Here is a 14,126-nt window from a genome sequence, read left to right as displayed (position 1 = left end):
TATCGTTTTGCTCTTCTCAAGACTTGGTAAACTCACACACACCTCTCTCCAAACAAATTTTCTCTCTCCCTAACACAACCACAATTTTACCTTTCAAGCCAGTGAGAGCATTACACACAGAAATCCCAGAGAACCACAGAATGGCCCGGATTGAAAAGGACCACAATGATCCATCTGGTTTCAACCCCCCTGCTATGTGCAGGGTCACCATCCACTACATCGGGCCGCCCAGAGCCACATCCAGCCTAGAGTAACTAAAAAAACTCAACTTGAAGTGTTGTATTACAGCACAGAAAACTTGTCAGGAGAGTGGCATTAGGAGAAAGCCTCCAAACTGCTGTAATATTCAGAATGACACTACCAGTTTGGACTGGCAGTGTGATGAACCCAAAGCAGTAGCTTGCAGACATGACATCATGTGAGCTCCACCCAACCCCTGGTCATGGATTCTGCACTGAAGTCAGCTTGATTTCAGCATTTTAAGGCATCTTAACTCTAAAGGTCTTCTAGGCAAAAGGGACCAAAAGAAGTTTTAAATGTAAAAGGCTGAAAGCAGACTCAAGTACAAAACATCCCCACGTGGGTAAAGATAGTTTTAGGCAAGTTCCTCTTCCGAAACAGAGGAAGGAAATATAATTAACACTAGATGACTGCAGGGAATTTCTAATTCAATTTGGAATTCCTAAAAGCATACCATGCACATCACTGCAGTTACAGTAGATTTGCAAGGAATTTAATGTTGTTGAGAGTACAGCTCAAGCTTGACCCACGATGTGGTGTGCAGGCACCTCTGCTATGCCAGCTGGGCACAAACCACCTTAAACCCCTTCATTCCTACCTTTCCAACTCCAACCTGTCATCAGCATTACTCATGCGGATGCTCTCTGTGCCATTCTAGTCACAGCAAAACCAGCCCGGTTTCTGATGGTAATCAGACCTGAGCAGGCCAAGCCGTGAGCTCCAGGAGCACACATCTCCTCCCATATCAGCTCACCTAAGCTACAAGCCCACAAACCCCTCAGGCTTTTGCCAAGACCAGGTCTAAAGCATGACTGAATCGTGTTTCGAATTAAACAACTGAAGTTGATATGAGAATTTAATAATGTAACTCTGAGTCTCAAGCAGATTACTGAGGCTTTACTGCATTAACAAGTAAGCTACTTAGAGGGAAAAAATACACACATTCTGTTACTCCAGCAAAGCACTTTGGAAGAAAAGCAGTATCAAGAATGAAAACCTTTCCTGAATGAATCACAGATTAGGGCACTTTGGGGAAGGGAAGAAATAAAATGTGATTTTTTTTTTTACTTTATTTCTCATTCTTTATGACTAAGAAAAGAAAGAAACACATTCTGGACTTTCCAGTCACCTCCAGACAGCAGACAGTTACGTTATTTCACTTTCAGCATTCGCTTTATCCCATACTGAGTACTTACTCCTGTTTCACCCATCGCAGAGAGATGAACTCCCCTGTTTCTCATAAAGGCCTGGAACAAGTGACTGCCAGCAACTGGGGGTGAGGTGGGAGCACATCAGTCAGAACACACAGACGGTTATATAGCCTACAGTCATGTTAAGTTTATTCCTGGAGCTGAACCATGGCTCACAACAGTCATGAAAGAGGTTCAGCATTTGCATTTGGTTACTGCTCAGAGTACACGTGATGGGCAGGAAGCCAGCAGAAGTAAAGCACCTCAGCTACTTCCACACCAAGCCCATAGGCTTTGCTCAGCTCCTGCTGCAGTTTTACTTCAGATGAATTAACACGTCTGAGGTGCAAATAAACCTTCTGTTTGACCAACGCCACTCCAAGAATAAAACTACGGAGCAGATGGGAACTTCCCAAGCCATCACAGCCCAGAATCAGAAGGGATCTTCCAACCACATCTTCAGAAAAACGGTGACAAACTGCTTTGCAAGTTCTCTTCACAGTAAGAAATGCTGAAGTACATTCTACTACCACAAGGAAGCAAGTTCTTTAAGAGAACTCCTGAGCTGTCCTGTTCTTCCCCATAGAGAGGACAGTTCTTCCTCCACACAGATGAGCAACGCCACACAGAAAACAACTGGAGAACCCTGTGACAATACCACAGAAGGAAGATAAAAACAACACCACACACACCTGGAATACAGTTCTCTGGAGGCCCCAAAGTGGAACTTGCCATATATACATCCTAATCATCAGACAGCCCAGACCCAGAAGCTACAACACTTCCTTCCAGTAAGGCACCATGGTTTCACTGCAACTACCTACAGCCGGCTTACCCTGCTGTAGGAGAGGAGGGGACACAGGAGGAGGTGTTTCTCAATTCCCCCTCTCCCTAACTCTGCCATGTATTTCATACTGCATGTAAACTGGAAAACCACATCACAAAGAGAAACACACAGGCCTGGGTAGTGATGCACATCCAGACCCTGAATGGATTCATAAACTTCCTCATCAAACTGGTCCCATTAGTAAATACCAATATACACATGAACTAGCCCTATGAAGCACTGACCTGGTATTTTTGCATTTACTTCCAGTTTGTGTTCAACAAATATTTCAAAGTTAATGCTCAAATTCAACCTAAGTTAAAAAAAATAATGATTTATTTTTCTTTATAAAAGAAAATGCTATTAAATTTAACAACTAAGATTTTCCAGGGGACTCTCTGGAAGCCTTTTGTGAGGAAGGTCCCACACGACTATGCGGTGATTTCTGTTCTGCTAACAGATGTTCAAAGCACAGATGTACACTGAAAAGGGTCATTTGTTCCCTTTTTTAAGCCACTCAATACAATGCACATGAGCCAAAAGAGCATTAAACTAACTGAACTTGAAAACACAAGCCCTATGTGACTCACATTTCTAGTTTACATAGAGGTAACGTGCATTTCATTCTGATTTCCTGCTTAAGGCACTGGAAATGGCACCCACTGCCAGTGATACCCACACAAATAACTCAGTCTTTGCCACTGTTTCCTACCCCGAGGCACGTCATAACTGTTACTGTAAATCCCACTCCATTTGTTTAAATCCAAGATCATCACCGCTCTAATTTCACCCTCCATCTCCATTTCTCTTTGTGTCATCTTCATGTAAGAAGCAGAACCTCTCTGCTCGTACTATCTGCTGCTTTACCATCCATAAACTGTTTCCCAGTGTCCTATCTCTGGCTGTGAAAAACAGCTCAAAACACACCTGGAAAGTGTTTTGAACTAGTGTTTACTTGCTTTACTGTTCCCCTAGATTAAAATCAACCTAAAATAAAAGAGATCCCTGTCATATACATACTAAAATGTACTTCCATGTTTATGCATTAAAAGTCTAGTTTCTATGAAAGCAATGGTAAGAACTCAAACTAAATAAAAACAAAGAATGACCACACAGCTGAAAAACCACGTCGCTTATTTTGGCAGCTTTGTCTCCTCTGTGAAAGTGAACTTGTACTTCATACAGCACAGCAGATAATCAGCCTGTTCACAGCCAGCAGCCTGTTTGCAATTCCTGTACTGGGTGCCTGGATACAGAGGATACAGGAGGCCTCAGCACAGACTGGCCCTACGTCCATCTTATAGCCAAGGAAAATCTATTAAAAGGAAAACATTCAAAAGAAAGCTACGTAAACAAGAAAACAACTATTGTGCTTCAAAGCAATCTGCATCCACAGCTTAAAGAACGAATTCTGAACTGATTGCATTTTGCATACTAAGGGATTTATAAGGAGAGAAACAGCTTTCCTGAGCTGGAGTTCCTGATTACACGTAAGCCACCGAGCCACTTAAACATTGCAAAGATTCCATTTGGAGCTGCACAGGGAAAAAGGCTGTTTTCATCTCGACTCCAGGCCTGTCGGGGCGCTGGCAGACACGCTGGTACTGCAGAGCACGGTGACTCAGGCAAGGAAGCAGCTGACATTTATGACATTTACAGCCCGACAGAGAAGCAGCACCTCTCCTCTTCTGCAGAGATCATCAACTGCTGCAAAGCACAGGCAAGAGGGAAGATGAGAAGCACGTTAAAAAACAAACCCACCAATGTGAACTACAATTTGGAACGTGTGGGGAGAAGGGTATCACAAATGGTAAACAAACTATCAGACCAGATAAAGGAAAGAAGATCAGGTAAACCACAGAGGCAGCCCTGAGTCACATGCCTGCTTGCATTCACTCAAATGCCACAAACAGAATCACAGAATGGCTGGGTTGGAAGGACCACGAAGCTCCAAATACCCCCAGTGCAGGCAGGGCCACCAACCTGCACATTTAATACCAGCCCAGGCTGCCCAGGGCCCCATCCAACCTGGCCTTGAACACCTCCAGGGATGGATGGGGCATCCACGAACAAATGGAACAGCTGCAGGGCACAAGCTACAAAACAGAGTTAAAATAAGGTTGGGGAGTAAGTCTTTAAAAAGAAACAACTCCTCAGGCCTAAGATTTGGCCACAGTTAATGGCACGAGCCACCAGGTGCCAGGCAGCTAACTCTACCATACACACCTCTCACTCACACATACTACTTCACACTGTTCACAAGTGCAAGCAATGCTAACCAATCCAATCTGTATGTAAGCCATTAAAGGATATATGGATTTTCTGCCAATTAAAAGTCTTTTCCCTAACAACCCCCTTTGAAAGCGTACACCTTATAAGTAAGCATAAACAAAGCAGGCCTCACTATCCTGAAGAGGGATATCCTATCAGTCTTTATGGTTATTTTATGGAAGGAAAAGCAAACAAACCCCACCAACACAAAGCACAGCACAGATACATCAAGTTCTGGTGCACAGGTTCACTGTGCAGCTTATCAGAGGTTTAAAACAACTCATTTCAGCACAGCAGCTCCAATTTCTACCTCTAGGATAGAGCAAACAGCACCAAGGAGCAACTCAAACACATGTTCACACTGTTACCTGTCACCAAACGAACACTGATCTTCTATTTAATCCTTTATTTCTTTAGTGAAAAATAAATAGGCCTAATTTAGCCTATAGGGCTATGGAACTCTCTCTGTTATAAGACTCTCTCTGTTAAACACACTGGAAGATTCTAGCACATAATTTCTCCACCAGCAATTATTTCCCAATAGAAACACATTATGTAATGCAGAAAAGACCATATGGAAGAGCAGTGTGATACAGGCAACTGAGATTCTGGGTGCCAGCCTTTCTCCCTGCCAAACACACACCTCACAGAGCATCACTTCCAACAAATGCCACTGAAACTAACACTTTATACCCTGATCTGGAAGTCTGGGATGGAACACAAAATACACCCCCAGTGATTCAGGTGAACAGTTAGAGCCCCGCCTCCATCTGGACCATCATAAGTCCATAGGACTGGACAGGCTCCATCCTCAGGTGCTGAGGGAGTTGGCAGGGGGCAGAACTGCCGAGCTGCACTCTGGCATCTATCAGCGCTCCTGGTTATCTGGAGAGGTCCTGGGGGATTGGAGGCTTGTCAATGTGACTCCCATCTACAAGAAGGGCCATAAGGAGGATCCAGGGAACTACAGGCCTGTCAGCCTGACCTCAGTACCAGGGAAAGTTATGGAACAAATCATCTTGGGTGAGATCACATGGCATGTGTGTGGCATCCAGGGGATCAGGCCCGGCCAGCATGGGTTCACCAAGGGCAGGTCGTGCTTGACCAGCCTCATTTCCTTCTAAGGCTGCATGACCAGACTGGTAGACAAGGGAAAGGCTGCTGATACAGCCTACCTAGACTTCAGCAAAGCCTTGGACACTGTCTCTCACAGTATTCCCCCAGGGAAACTGGCTGCCCATGGCCTGGACATGTATACCCTTCTTTGGGTAAGGAACTGGCTAGAGGGCCATGCCCAGCAGGTAGTGGTTAATGGAGTTAAGTCCAGCTGGCAAATCCTGAGGAGCCATAGAGGTGTCTCTCCAATTGCTAAGCACCATACGAGCTAGCAAAGCAAGCATTCTGTGACAGACAAGAAAATACACTGCATCTACAGGAGGTGGGGACACTACATAACATCAGAGCCAGCGTTACAGCAGGGAAAGCTGCCATCACCCAGGAAAAGCAGAGTGACACAAACCCACATCTCATCGTTTTGATGCTGAAAATTGAAAACTAAAATGTTAAGTTTGGGTATAAAGTGTTTTTATTGGAAGTAAAGCAGGAAAGTCACAAAGGTGCCGCATACAAACCTCTCAGATCCATTCCCTGGAACTTTATACAGTCAATAACTCGCACTCAAATTATTCTTCTTAAAGTATCAATGAATAGGATCAAGTATGACAGGAACAAAGAAAAGGTTTTATACAGAGACATCTATGTGAGAACACAGCCTGCAGGAACTGACAGGACTGATATTTCCAAATGCCTGCCTTCCTTGCACTGCCTGATCTGCGTTCCACTTCAAGTTTTACCCCCAGAGCAACCAATGCCACACACTGAAAGCTCTCTTCCAATTTCATTACCGAAGATGACACAAGCTACAGATAGCCCAGTAATAATATCTCAAACATACAGGAGGTGCAGAATTGTCCACAAAAGTGGCAACCTTACCGACCTTCTATGCTGGGTGCACAAGGACACAAGGCAGTGATGCTGAAGGAGATGGGGCACCTCCTGCCACTGAGTGACCAATAACCCCAGAGGAGAATGGAGGATTGGAGCAGCTCCTCCCGGCTCAACGCTTGGCTGGGCGAGCGCCTGTGTTAACACCATCACTGCACTGAGCACACACACAGACTGGCAGCTTGGACTGGGGACAACTATTACTTACGCTGCGCTGCCACCAAGAATTTACTTGCGAGATCTGAGTTGAAAACAACAGGAAATAATGAAAGTATACGCCAGAGGAAGAAGATAAAGCAAAGGCCTCGCAGAAAGGAAAGAAACAAAAGCAGCCAGCACTGCTCTCTGCCACAGGCACTCCAGATGATTCAGCCCAACATCCAAAAGGTTCCCCAAGGAACAGGCTGTTGTGGAGTGATGTCAGCATGCAGTGCTCGCATTGAGCTGAAAGACACCTGGATGTTATTGAAGGACAAAGAAACAACTTGCAGATTATTTCTGCAAACTTATTTTAACTGTTTTGCCTGTTCTTACATTTCTGCACCTACTCCTAAATTAAAGCTCTGGACTTTGTATTGCAAACAGAAACAAGCACAAGGACAGTGCACCAGCTGGGGAGTTCTTTACAACGTTAACTGTGAAACATTTGTTGGGAATACAAATACGTATACACAACATACACACAAATGAACTCATCTACGGATCATACCTCAATTACTTCTTTACTAATTATCTCCATTAAAAAATACACTATTTTACACTGTTCTAACTTGTACTTTTCTTGTCCATCTTAATCATTATGTCAATAGGAGTCCAGACCTCTGTGAAGTGCAGTAATCAAGTAAAAATAGCTGATTTTAATTACGTTCAATTGCTTTCCTCCAAAGAAAGTACTGACTGCTGTAGGAGTTGTCATTAAGATACTAATAAAAGATATGCTCCTATTAACTCACTGTAAACCCACAATGCTAAATGAATGATTGCACTGAAAAATAACCCTTGTGTTTCAACATAACAACTCACAACAAAATGCTGCTGTGGGTTGGTTTTTTGGTGTGTTTTCTTAAATTATTGTGATTTCTTGTTAAGACAGAAACCATGTTAACATAAAAGGTGGCAACTCTAAACAGCAGTGAATTAGTGTGACCTAATTGTTAAGTTAATGTCAGTCCTCAGAGTAAGAAGCCCTGGCTCTCAATCTGCTCTTTCCAAAGGCAAATAAGAACATCAGCTTATAAAATGCAATAGTCCATTACGTGGAACATTCTTCCTATCAAAGAAAACCTGGTTGTATGCCTTAAGATACACACAACTACACAATATAAATACTATAATTTAAAAGCACAATTATTTAGCTGTACAGCACCCTGGGAGGACGGAGGTTTACAGAGTGCTTAGCACCAACAAGTATAACTTCAAGATTCCTTCATGGCTCCAGCCCCCCAGGCCCCTGAGCCCAGCAGCAGAGTCTGCTGGAATAAAGATGCATGTCAGGAAACTGGAAACACCCAGATCTGTCAGAGCAGGTGGGATGCATCTGAAAGTCCAGAGGGAGCTGGCCACTGTCACCAGGCTGCAGATCCAAATGCAACAAGAGGACCACAGAGCAAATCCTCCTGAAAGCCATTCCTATGCCTGAGATGAACATGGTTATTGGGAACAGCCAGCACAGACCCACTGCGAACAAGGTACACCTCATCAGTACAAGGAGATGGCTGGCTTACAGACAAGCAGCGGACATGGAAGACCATCAACACAGTTCCACGCTGTAAGGTGGAATAATACAAAGATGGTAACAAAAATGGTAAGAGATATTCAAAAGTTTATTTAGGGAGAAAAACTCACCCAATTGGATGCCTTTGATTGGGAAATGCTGAGGCAATCTCCACCAGAGAGCAATCTCCAAGAGATGCTGCCTTAGTGGTGGTCAGCCCTTAAATGAGGTCTAGAGGAGGTGGAGTCAAGCTCCACCCATTCTGGGAGCACAGCTTAATTACTCTCACCTGTGCTTCCACAGCTGACCCCACACTTGCCTCAGCTGATTTTAATCAGAGGTTCAGGCTGTGATTACCAATTTCCCATACACCTTTATCCAGGTTACAACAATGGCTCTCTTAATACTTGCACTGCTATAGTGAAGTATGATTGAGGCTGGAATAAACTATCAAAACTACAAACATCAAAACAAAAAAAAACCTTACAAAATAAACTTAAAGCACCTTAGTCTTCTTTAGGAGGAGAATTCTACAAGGCTTAATGTTAATATTTGAAATAGACATTTTAGTTTTCACTTAGAAGGTCAAGATTAAAATTCACAAGGTGAAAGAGCACTTACAGCAAAGATTAGTAAGCTGGTGGTTGGAGATTTAAAAGGTCCATTGCTGCCATCTGACACGTTTGTGCATCCCTTGTGCTGCCCTACCAGGATTAAGAGTGCTGACATGGCGTATCAGCCCACTGGGCACGTAGGATGGGTATAATCTAATGACAAATTGGTCTGAACTGGAAATCAGAAGGTTTGTAATTACTAAGGTCAGTCAGGTCTGAAATAGCCTTTCAGCTATAACAGAAGTAATAAAAATACGACTGATTATTTTTAAATTAGAGCTGAACAAATTAACAAATGTCTCTATCTAGTAATGCCCACATCATTCTTTGCAATTAATGAATGAACAGCAAGTTCAGAGAGAAGAAAGGATAACCAAGGAGAGAGCAAAGAGCCAGCTACTGATGTGGGCAAGCAGAATTAACGTGCAGAAATAGAGGTAGCTCTGTTGCTTAGAGAAAAACAAAAACAAAAAGCACCACCACAAATGATACACCAATGATACTTCCTGACCAATGCATGCCAGTACACCGGGAGCTCTTATAATTTATTACCTTCAGCATGAGCTGCACTAAAGCCAGCCACACACACAGCAGATCCTGCGGGCAGCTCCTTTCATGATCTTAACACCCCTCAGAGCACGACCCAGATCAGCACATCACACACTGCAGCTCATGGCTGCATCAGAGCTACAGCAATAGCCACACGCACTGCAACACACTTCTCCCTTTGGATGGAGTCAGCATCCCTATAACCTGGCAAGCGAACTAGTTCAGGAAGTTGTTCTAACCATAAAGTAACCTGGAGGGGGGAAAAAAGAAATACCAAGTACTGCTTTTTGACCAGTTCTCTGAACTCACTTCCTTGCTGTACAAATCCCACTGCTGACACAAGGGAAGCAGCAGCCCCAGCTCAGCTCATCCTCAATTGCTCTGCAGTACACACTACGGCCTGGATGTTTTTGCAATCCTCTTAGTAATATCACCAAACCTTAATCTGTAAATCTCTTTCCAAAGGCCTGCATTCTATTTTTACCCAAGCGATCCTGCATTTCACTATCACTACCTTAAAGAGAGCACTGCAGAGCGCTTCATACACCTCTCTGAATTAGCTTCAACTCCTACAACACTGAGCCAACCGAGCGTGACTGCATTAGTGGTGTCTTCAACTTTAAACTGCAAACTGACCTCTTAATTAGAAGCACAAATATCACATCACCCAAATGAACAACACCGTGCTACCCAGGCACAGGCATAAGGTGCAGAACTGATCTTTTCCCCCTGCACATTCACAAGACGTGGCACATGAGTCAGGCTGACTCTGCTCAGGACTTTTACCTGCTTTGACAAGGTTAGGCCAAACAAAGGCACGCTACTCCTTAATTAACAGGGAGATGATGATGCCTGCAACACCATCAGCCAGCCAACTCTGTTTGGAGACAGAAAGACTGCTGCTTTTTATCTGGAGTTTTACGTGGAGAAAAATGTGAGACTACAACCTGAGTAAAGGAGCAGCAGCGCTTACTAAAGGGAGCTACTCCTTATGTCTTGCTGGATTTATTACTGTCTTAAGATTTAATAATAAATAATTGACAATCTGTTGGGGTTTACGCAAAGGGATGGATGCACGCACGCAGGTATAAGATCACCGCATAGCTGGCTTTTAAGGAGCCCCAAAGCCGCCCCCCCAAGTCTCTCCAATGCCCTGCCCCAACTCCGGCCGCACACCCCGCACTGCTTCAGGCCGGGACACGGCAGAGCACAACCGAACGGAGCGGCACGTCGCTCTGCGAGCACAGCGGGAGCGAGGGACGCGCGGCGCTCCGGAGCCAGGCGGCAGAGCGCACCGTGCCGCCTCGGGATCCTACAACCGCGGGCAGCACTTCGCCGCAGGACACGGATGTTTGTGCCGAGCCTCAGCCGGGGAGGGCCTAGCAGGAAGCCGGAGAAATTAAAGGGGGGAAAAAAAAAAAAAAAGCAAAGCACTCGAAAACAGGCAGTAAGTCTGAGCCGTGCCAACAGCGCGGGGTTAGGACTGCGCCAGCTCCGGGCACGGACTGCACTTTCCCTCCCGCACCCAACTTCACGCCGCGAACTCCCCGCAGCCGCCGCCCTCCCGCGGGACACGCAAGCGGCGGGCCGGGCCCGCTCCCCCCCCCCCCCTCAGCCCGGGAGCCCCGCGGCGGCATCGCCTCTCTCACCGCTGCCCAGCCCAGCCGTCCTCCGGGGCGACTCCGGCCCGGCCCGGCCCGGCCCGCCTCCGGACGCGGGGCGGCGGGCGGGGAAGGCCGAGAGAGTAGAGAGCGGCCACCGCGCAGCCGCCTCAGGGCCGGCAGAGCGCCGTCCACATTCCGGCGGCGGGAGGGGAAGGAGAGAAGGAGGGAGGGAGAGAAGGAGGGAGGAAGGGCCGGGGCGGATGGCAGAGCGCGGCGCAGCGGGTGGGGGCACGCGAGGGCCGCTCCCCTCCTCCTCCTCCTCCTCCTCCTCCTCTCCCTCCCCCTGCCGGCGGGACGAGAGCGCCGCCACCCCAGCCCGAGTCCTACAGCATTAACGTAGAGAATGAGCTGTAGCGACGATTCTCCCCGTCCCTCTGGACGTGAGAAAGGCCGGCTGTAAAAGTGTTAAAGTCCCGGCTGCGGCCGAAGGACGGTGAGCGACGTGCACGCAGCGCCGCCTGCGAAACGCGCCGCTTGTTTGGCTGTGGCTCGCGGCGCTGCGGGCTCCTTATCAGGTGTTTATGTACGGCTAAGTCAATATTGAATATTCAAGTGGTAAATAGACACCTGTGTTTAGATAAACATCGGCACCGTTTATGTGCAAATAACAAGAGGCTGCCCCGTCGGTTTCTTTCCTCCCCTTTGTATTCCACGTGGAACAAATTGCACTCAAATTACCCCATAACTCACATGCTCTCAGCGTTGGACACAGCCCAGCAGAGCAGCACGGGATTAAAGCACAGCAACAGCTGCCATGGATGTTATGGGGGAGGAGTAAGATGAACACAGTGTTACTGACACACGCTCAGGTGCTGCAGTTGTGTGAGGATGCGAGCAGCACACAGCAGGAACTGAAAGACACGATCAGAAACGGCTGTAATCACTGCAAGAGTTTGCCCAGTAACCCGGCTGTTAGTGTCCATGGACCAACAAGATCAAGTGTATGGTGCCATAACTTAAATAAAATCATACACAGCATAAAGACTTGTAAGACTTGTCGGGGGTTGGAACTACATGATCCTTGAGGTCCCTTCCAACCCGGGTAATTCTGTGATTCTGTGATTCTGTAATGAGAGAAAGCCACGGCTAAACAAGAAGTTCCTCATCTCCTGATATTTTTGTCCTGAATCTCAAACTGCGTGAGTTTAGGTGACGTGATATGAAGTGAATGCAATGTGGACATAGAGGATACACCATTCAGGTGAGAGCTGCGAGCACTTTAGAAGACAAGTGACCACAATCCCCTGTGAGGTGCAGTAAAATCCTGAGGACACACAGCACCCATATGCTGAGGAAGAACAGTGTGGATTTTTACCTTGATAGATAAAAATCTGCCCAGGTAAAAAGATAAAAATCAATGCCAGACCTGTCCTGCATTATCCACTATGTGGAGCTGAAGGGTAATCCTGCTGGATAGATAAAGGAATCCAGTTGTGTTTAATTGGAGCTGTAAAGTTCACATGTACTATTTTCACAACCTGGTCTCTACAGAACTCACATATAAATGCCAGGAAAAATATATTCAATTCTATGATATAGCAGGAAATACAGCTAGAAAGGTCCCAGAAACGTTTTCTCTATCTTTGTATTACAAGGACCTTGCCTCAGATCTTCACAGTACATCTGAGCACTCTGCCCTGATATACTTCAATATAGAGCTCACTGCTGAAGTAAGCTTTAAAATCTGGAAAAAATAAGTGATGTTTAGAACTAATAGCATTGGAAATACTTAAGAATAGATTCCACAGTGACTTTTGTCTATCTAGGGAGGTTTCATATCCTTAGAATCATAAGGCTGCTGCCAAATATCACCTGCCTGAGGTAAGATCAAGTCAAATTATCTTCAGTAAGTAATTAATACTTGTACTTTATGGGAAGTATTTCCCAGTTTAAACACCTATTGAGGCTTTTAGTTACAAGATATGGAGAAGTTCCACGTGTTAAAGATGCTCAGCACATTGACAAATTGTAATTAAATATTGACACTGCCTTAAATAAACACAGCATTGAATTCTGGACACATAATCAAGAACAGGATATAGATAATCTATTTTATAATGTGATTGCTGGTTTCCCACATTGGTGGTTCAATAGCACATAAATGAATTCACGAGTTATTTCTGACAGAACAGATCAATGTGAACCCAGCAGCGTGTTCAATGCTATTGCTAAAGTGCCAGCAGCTCAGTAACGGGCCAGAATGAAGGGAGAAGCCTTTATGGGTTTGGGGATGTAAAAGCTCTTATCATCACGACCTTATCTCTCTATTTCCTTTGTTTGTCATTATGAAAAAGAATCAATTGATTCTGAATTTGCATCAGGATTACTGAACACAGTAATAGAGCACAGGGAAACTGAATCAGTTTGACTTTATCTTGCATAACTTGTATGTGTTATGTACCACACCCTGTGTCACAACAGGAGTGACCACTTCATGGCTAGTCAATCAATTAATGTAGGCTCAGTTGCTCAGGTGAGGATGGCTTGTTATTAAATAGATTAAAAAGGGCCAACATCTACTTATTTCCTGATGCTTACATAGATCTAATGCTTACATTTCATGCTGCTGTGTTAGAAGATCTCTATCTTGTTTAAGAAACAAAGTCAGATAAGAGCATAAGTGAGTGCTAGGAAATGCTACCATGAGATCACAAAGGGCTTTTGTGTTTATATTTATATACTATGTATATTCATAAGTGCTCAGTTTATATCAACATACACCCACACAAACACTGTGTGTACTGTACACATTCTCTAATATCTGGAATTACTCTGTTGCCAAATCCATGCTCTCCTGCCTTTAAAGCCAAGGGTCTTATGTCCATAAACGCCAATCTGTTGACATTCTTCAGAAGTGTGAGATGTCCCCAAAAGCTGCTGTAAAAAGATTTCTTCTGAATATTAACATCAGAAAAGCTACTGGAGCTTCAGGCCTGTCTGTAATAAACTGCAATTGGTAAGTTCCAGTAGTGATGCCCTACAAAGATGTAAGGACTACAACAAAAAGACCATCTTAATGTGGAGCAAAATACAAAGAGAGGAGGAAAGGCTTCT

General features: G+C 45.1%; 1 protein-coding gene across 7 annotated transcripts in view; it reads right to left on the bottom strand.

Annotated features, from left to right (window-relative positions):
- Positions 1–11,455, bottom strand: part of RABGAP1L (RAB GTPase activating protein 1 like) — a 160,482-nt gene extending 149,027 nt beyond the window's left edge. For 3 of the 7 annotated variants that reach the window (XM_015869563.2, XM_032446098.1, XM_015869564.2), the window contains exon 1: positions 11,058–11,335. The gene's annotated coding sequence lies outside the window, so the exon portion shown is untranslated. Of the gene's footprint in view, positions 1–8,376; positions 8,395–11,057 lie in introns of those variants that run through there. The other 4 variants (XM_015869566.2, XM_015869565.2, XM_015869567.1 and 1 more) reach the window with 4 other exon arrangements.
- Positions 11,456–14,126: the final 2,671 nt, after the last annotated feature.

This window comes from Coturnix japonica, chromosome 8 (genome assembly GCF_001577835.2).
Source record: "Coturnix japonica isolate 7356 chromosome 8, Coturnix japonica 2.1, whole genome shotgun sequence".
NCBI classification, from domain to species: Eukaryota; Metazoa; Chordata; class Aves; order Galliformes; family Phasianidae; genus Coturnix; species Coturnix japonica.
The sequence above is the reverse complement of the archived record's forward strand: the minus strand, read 5'-3'. Positions and strand labels throughout refer to the sequence as shown.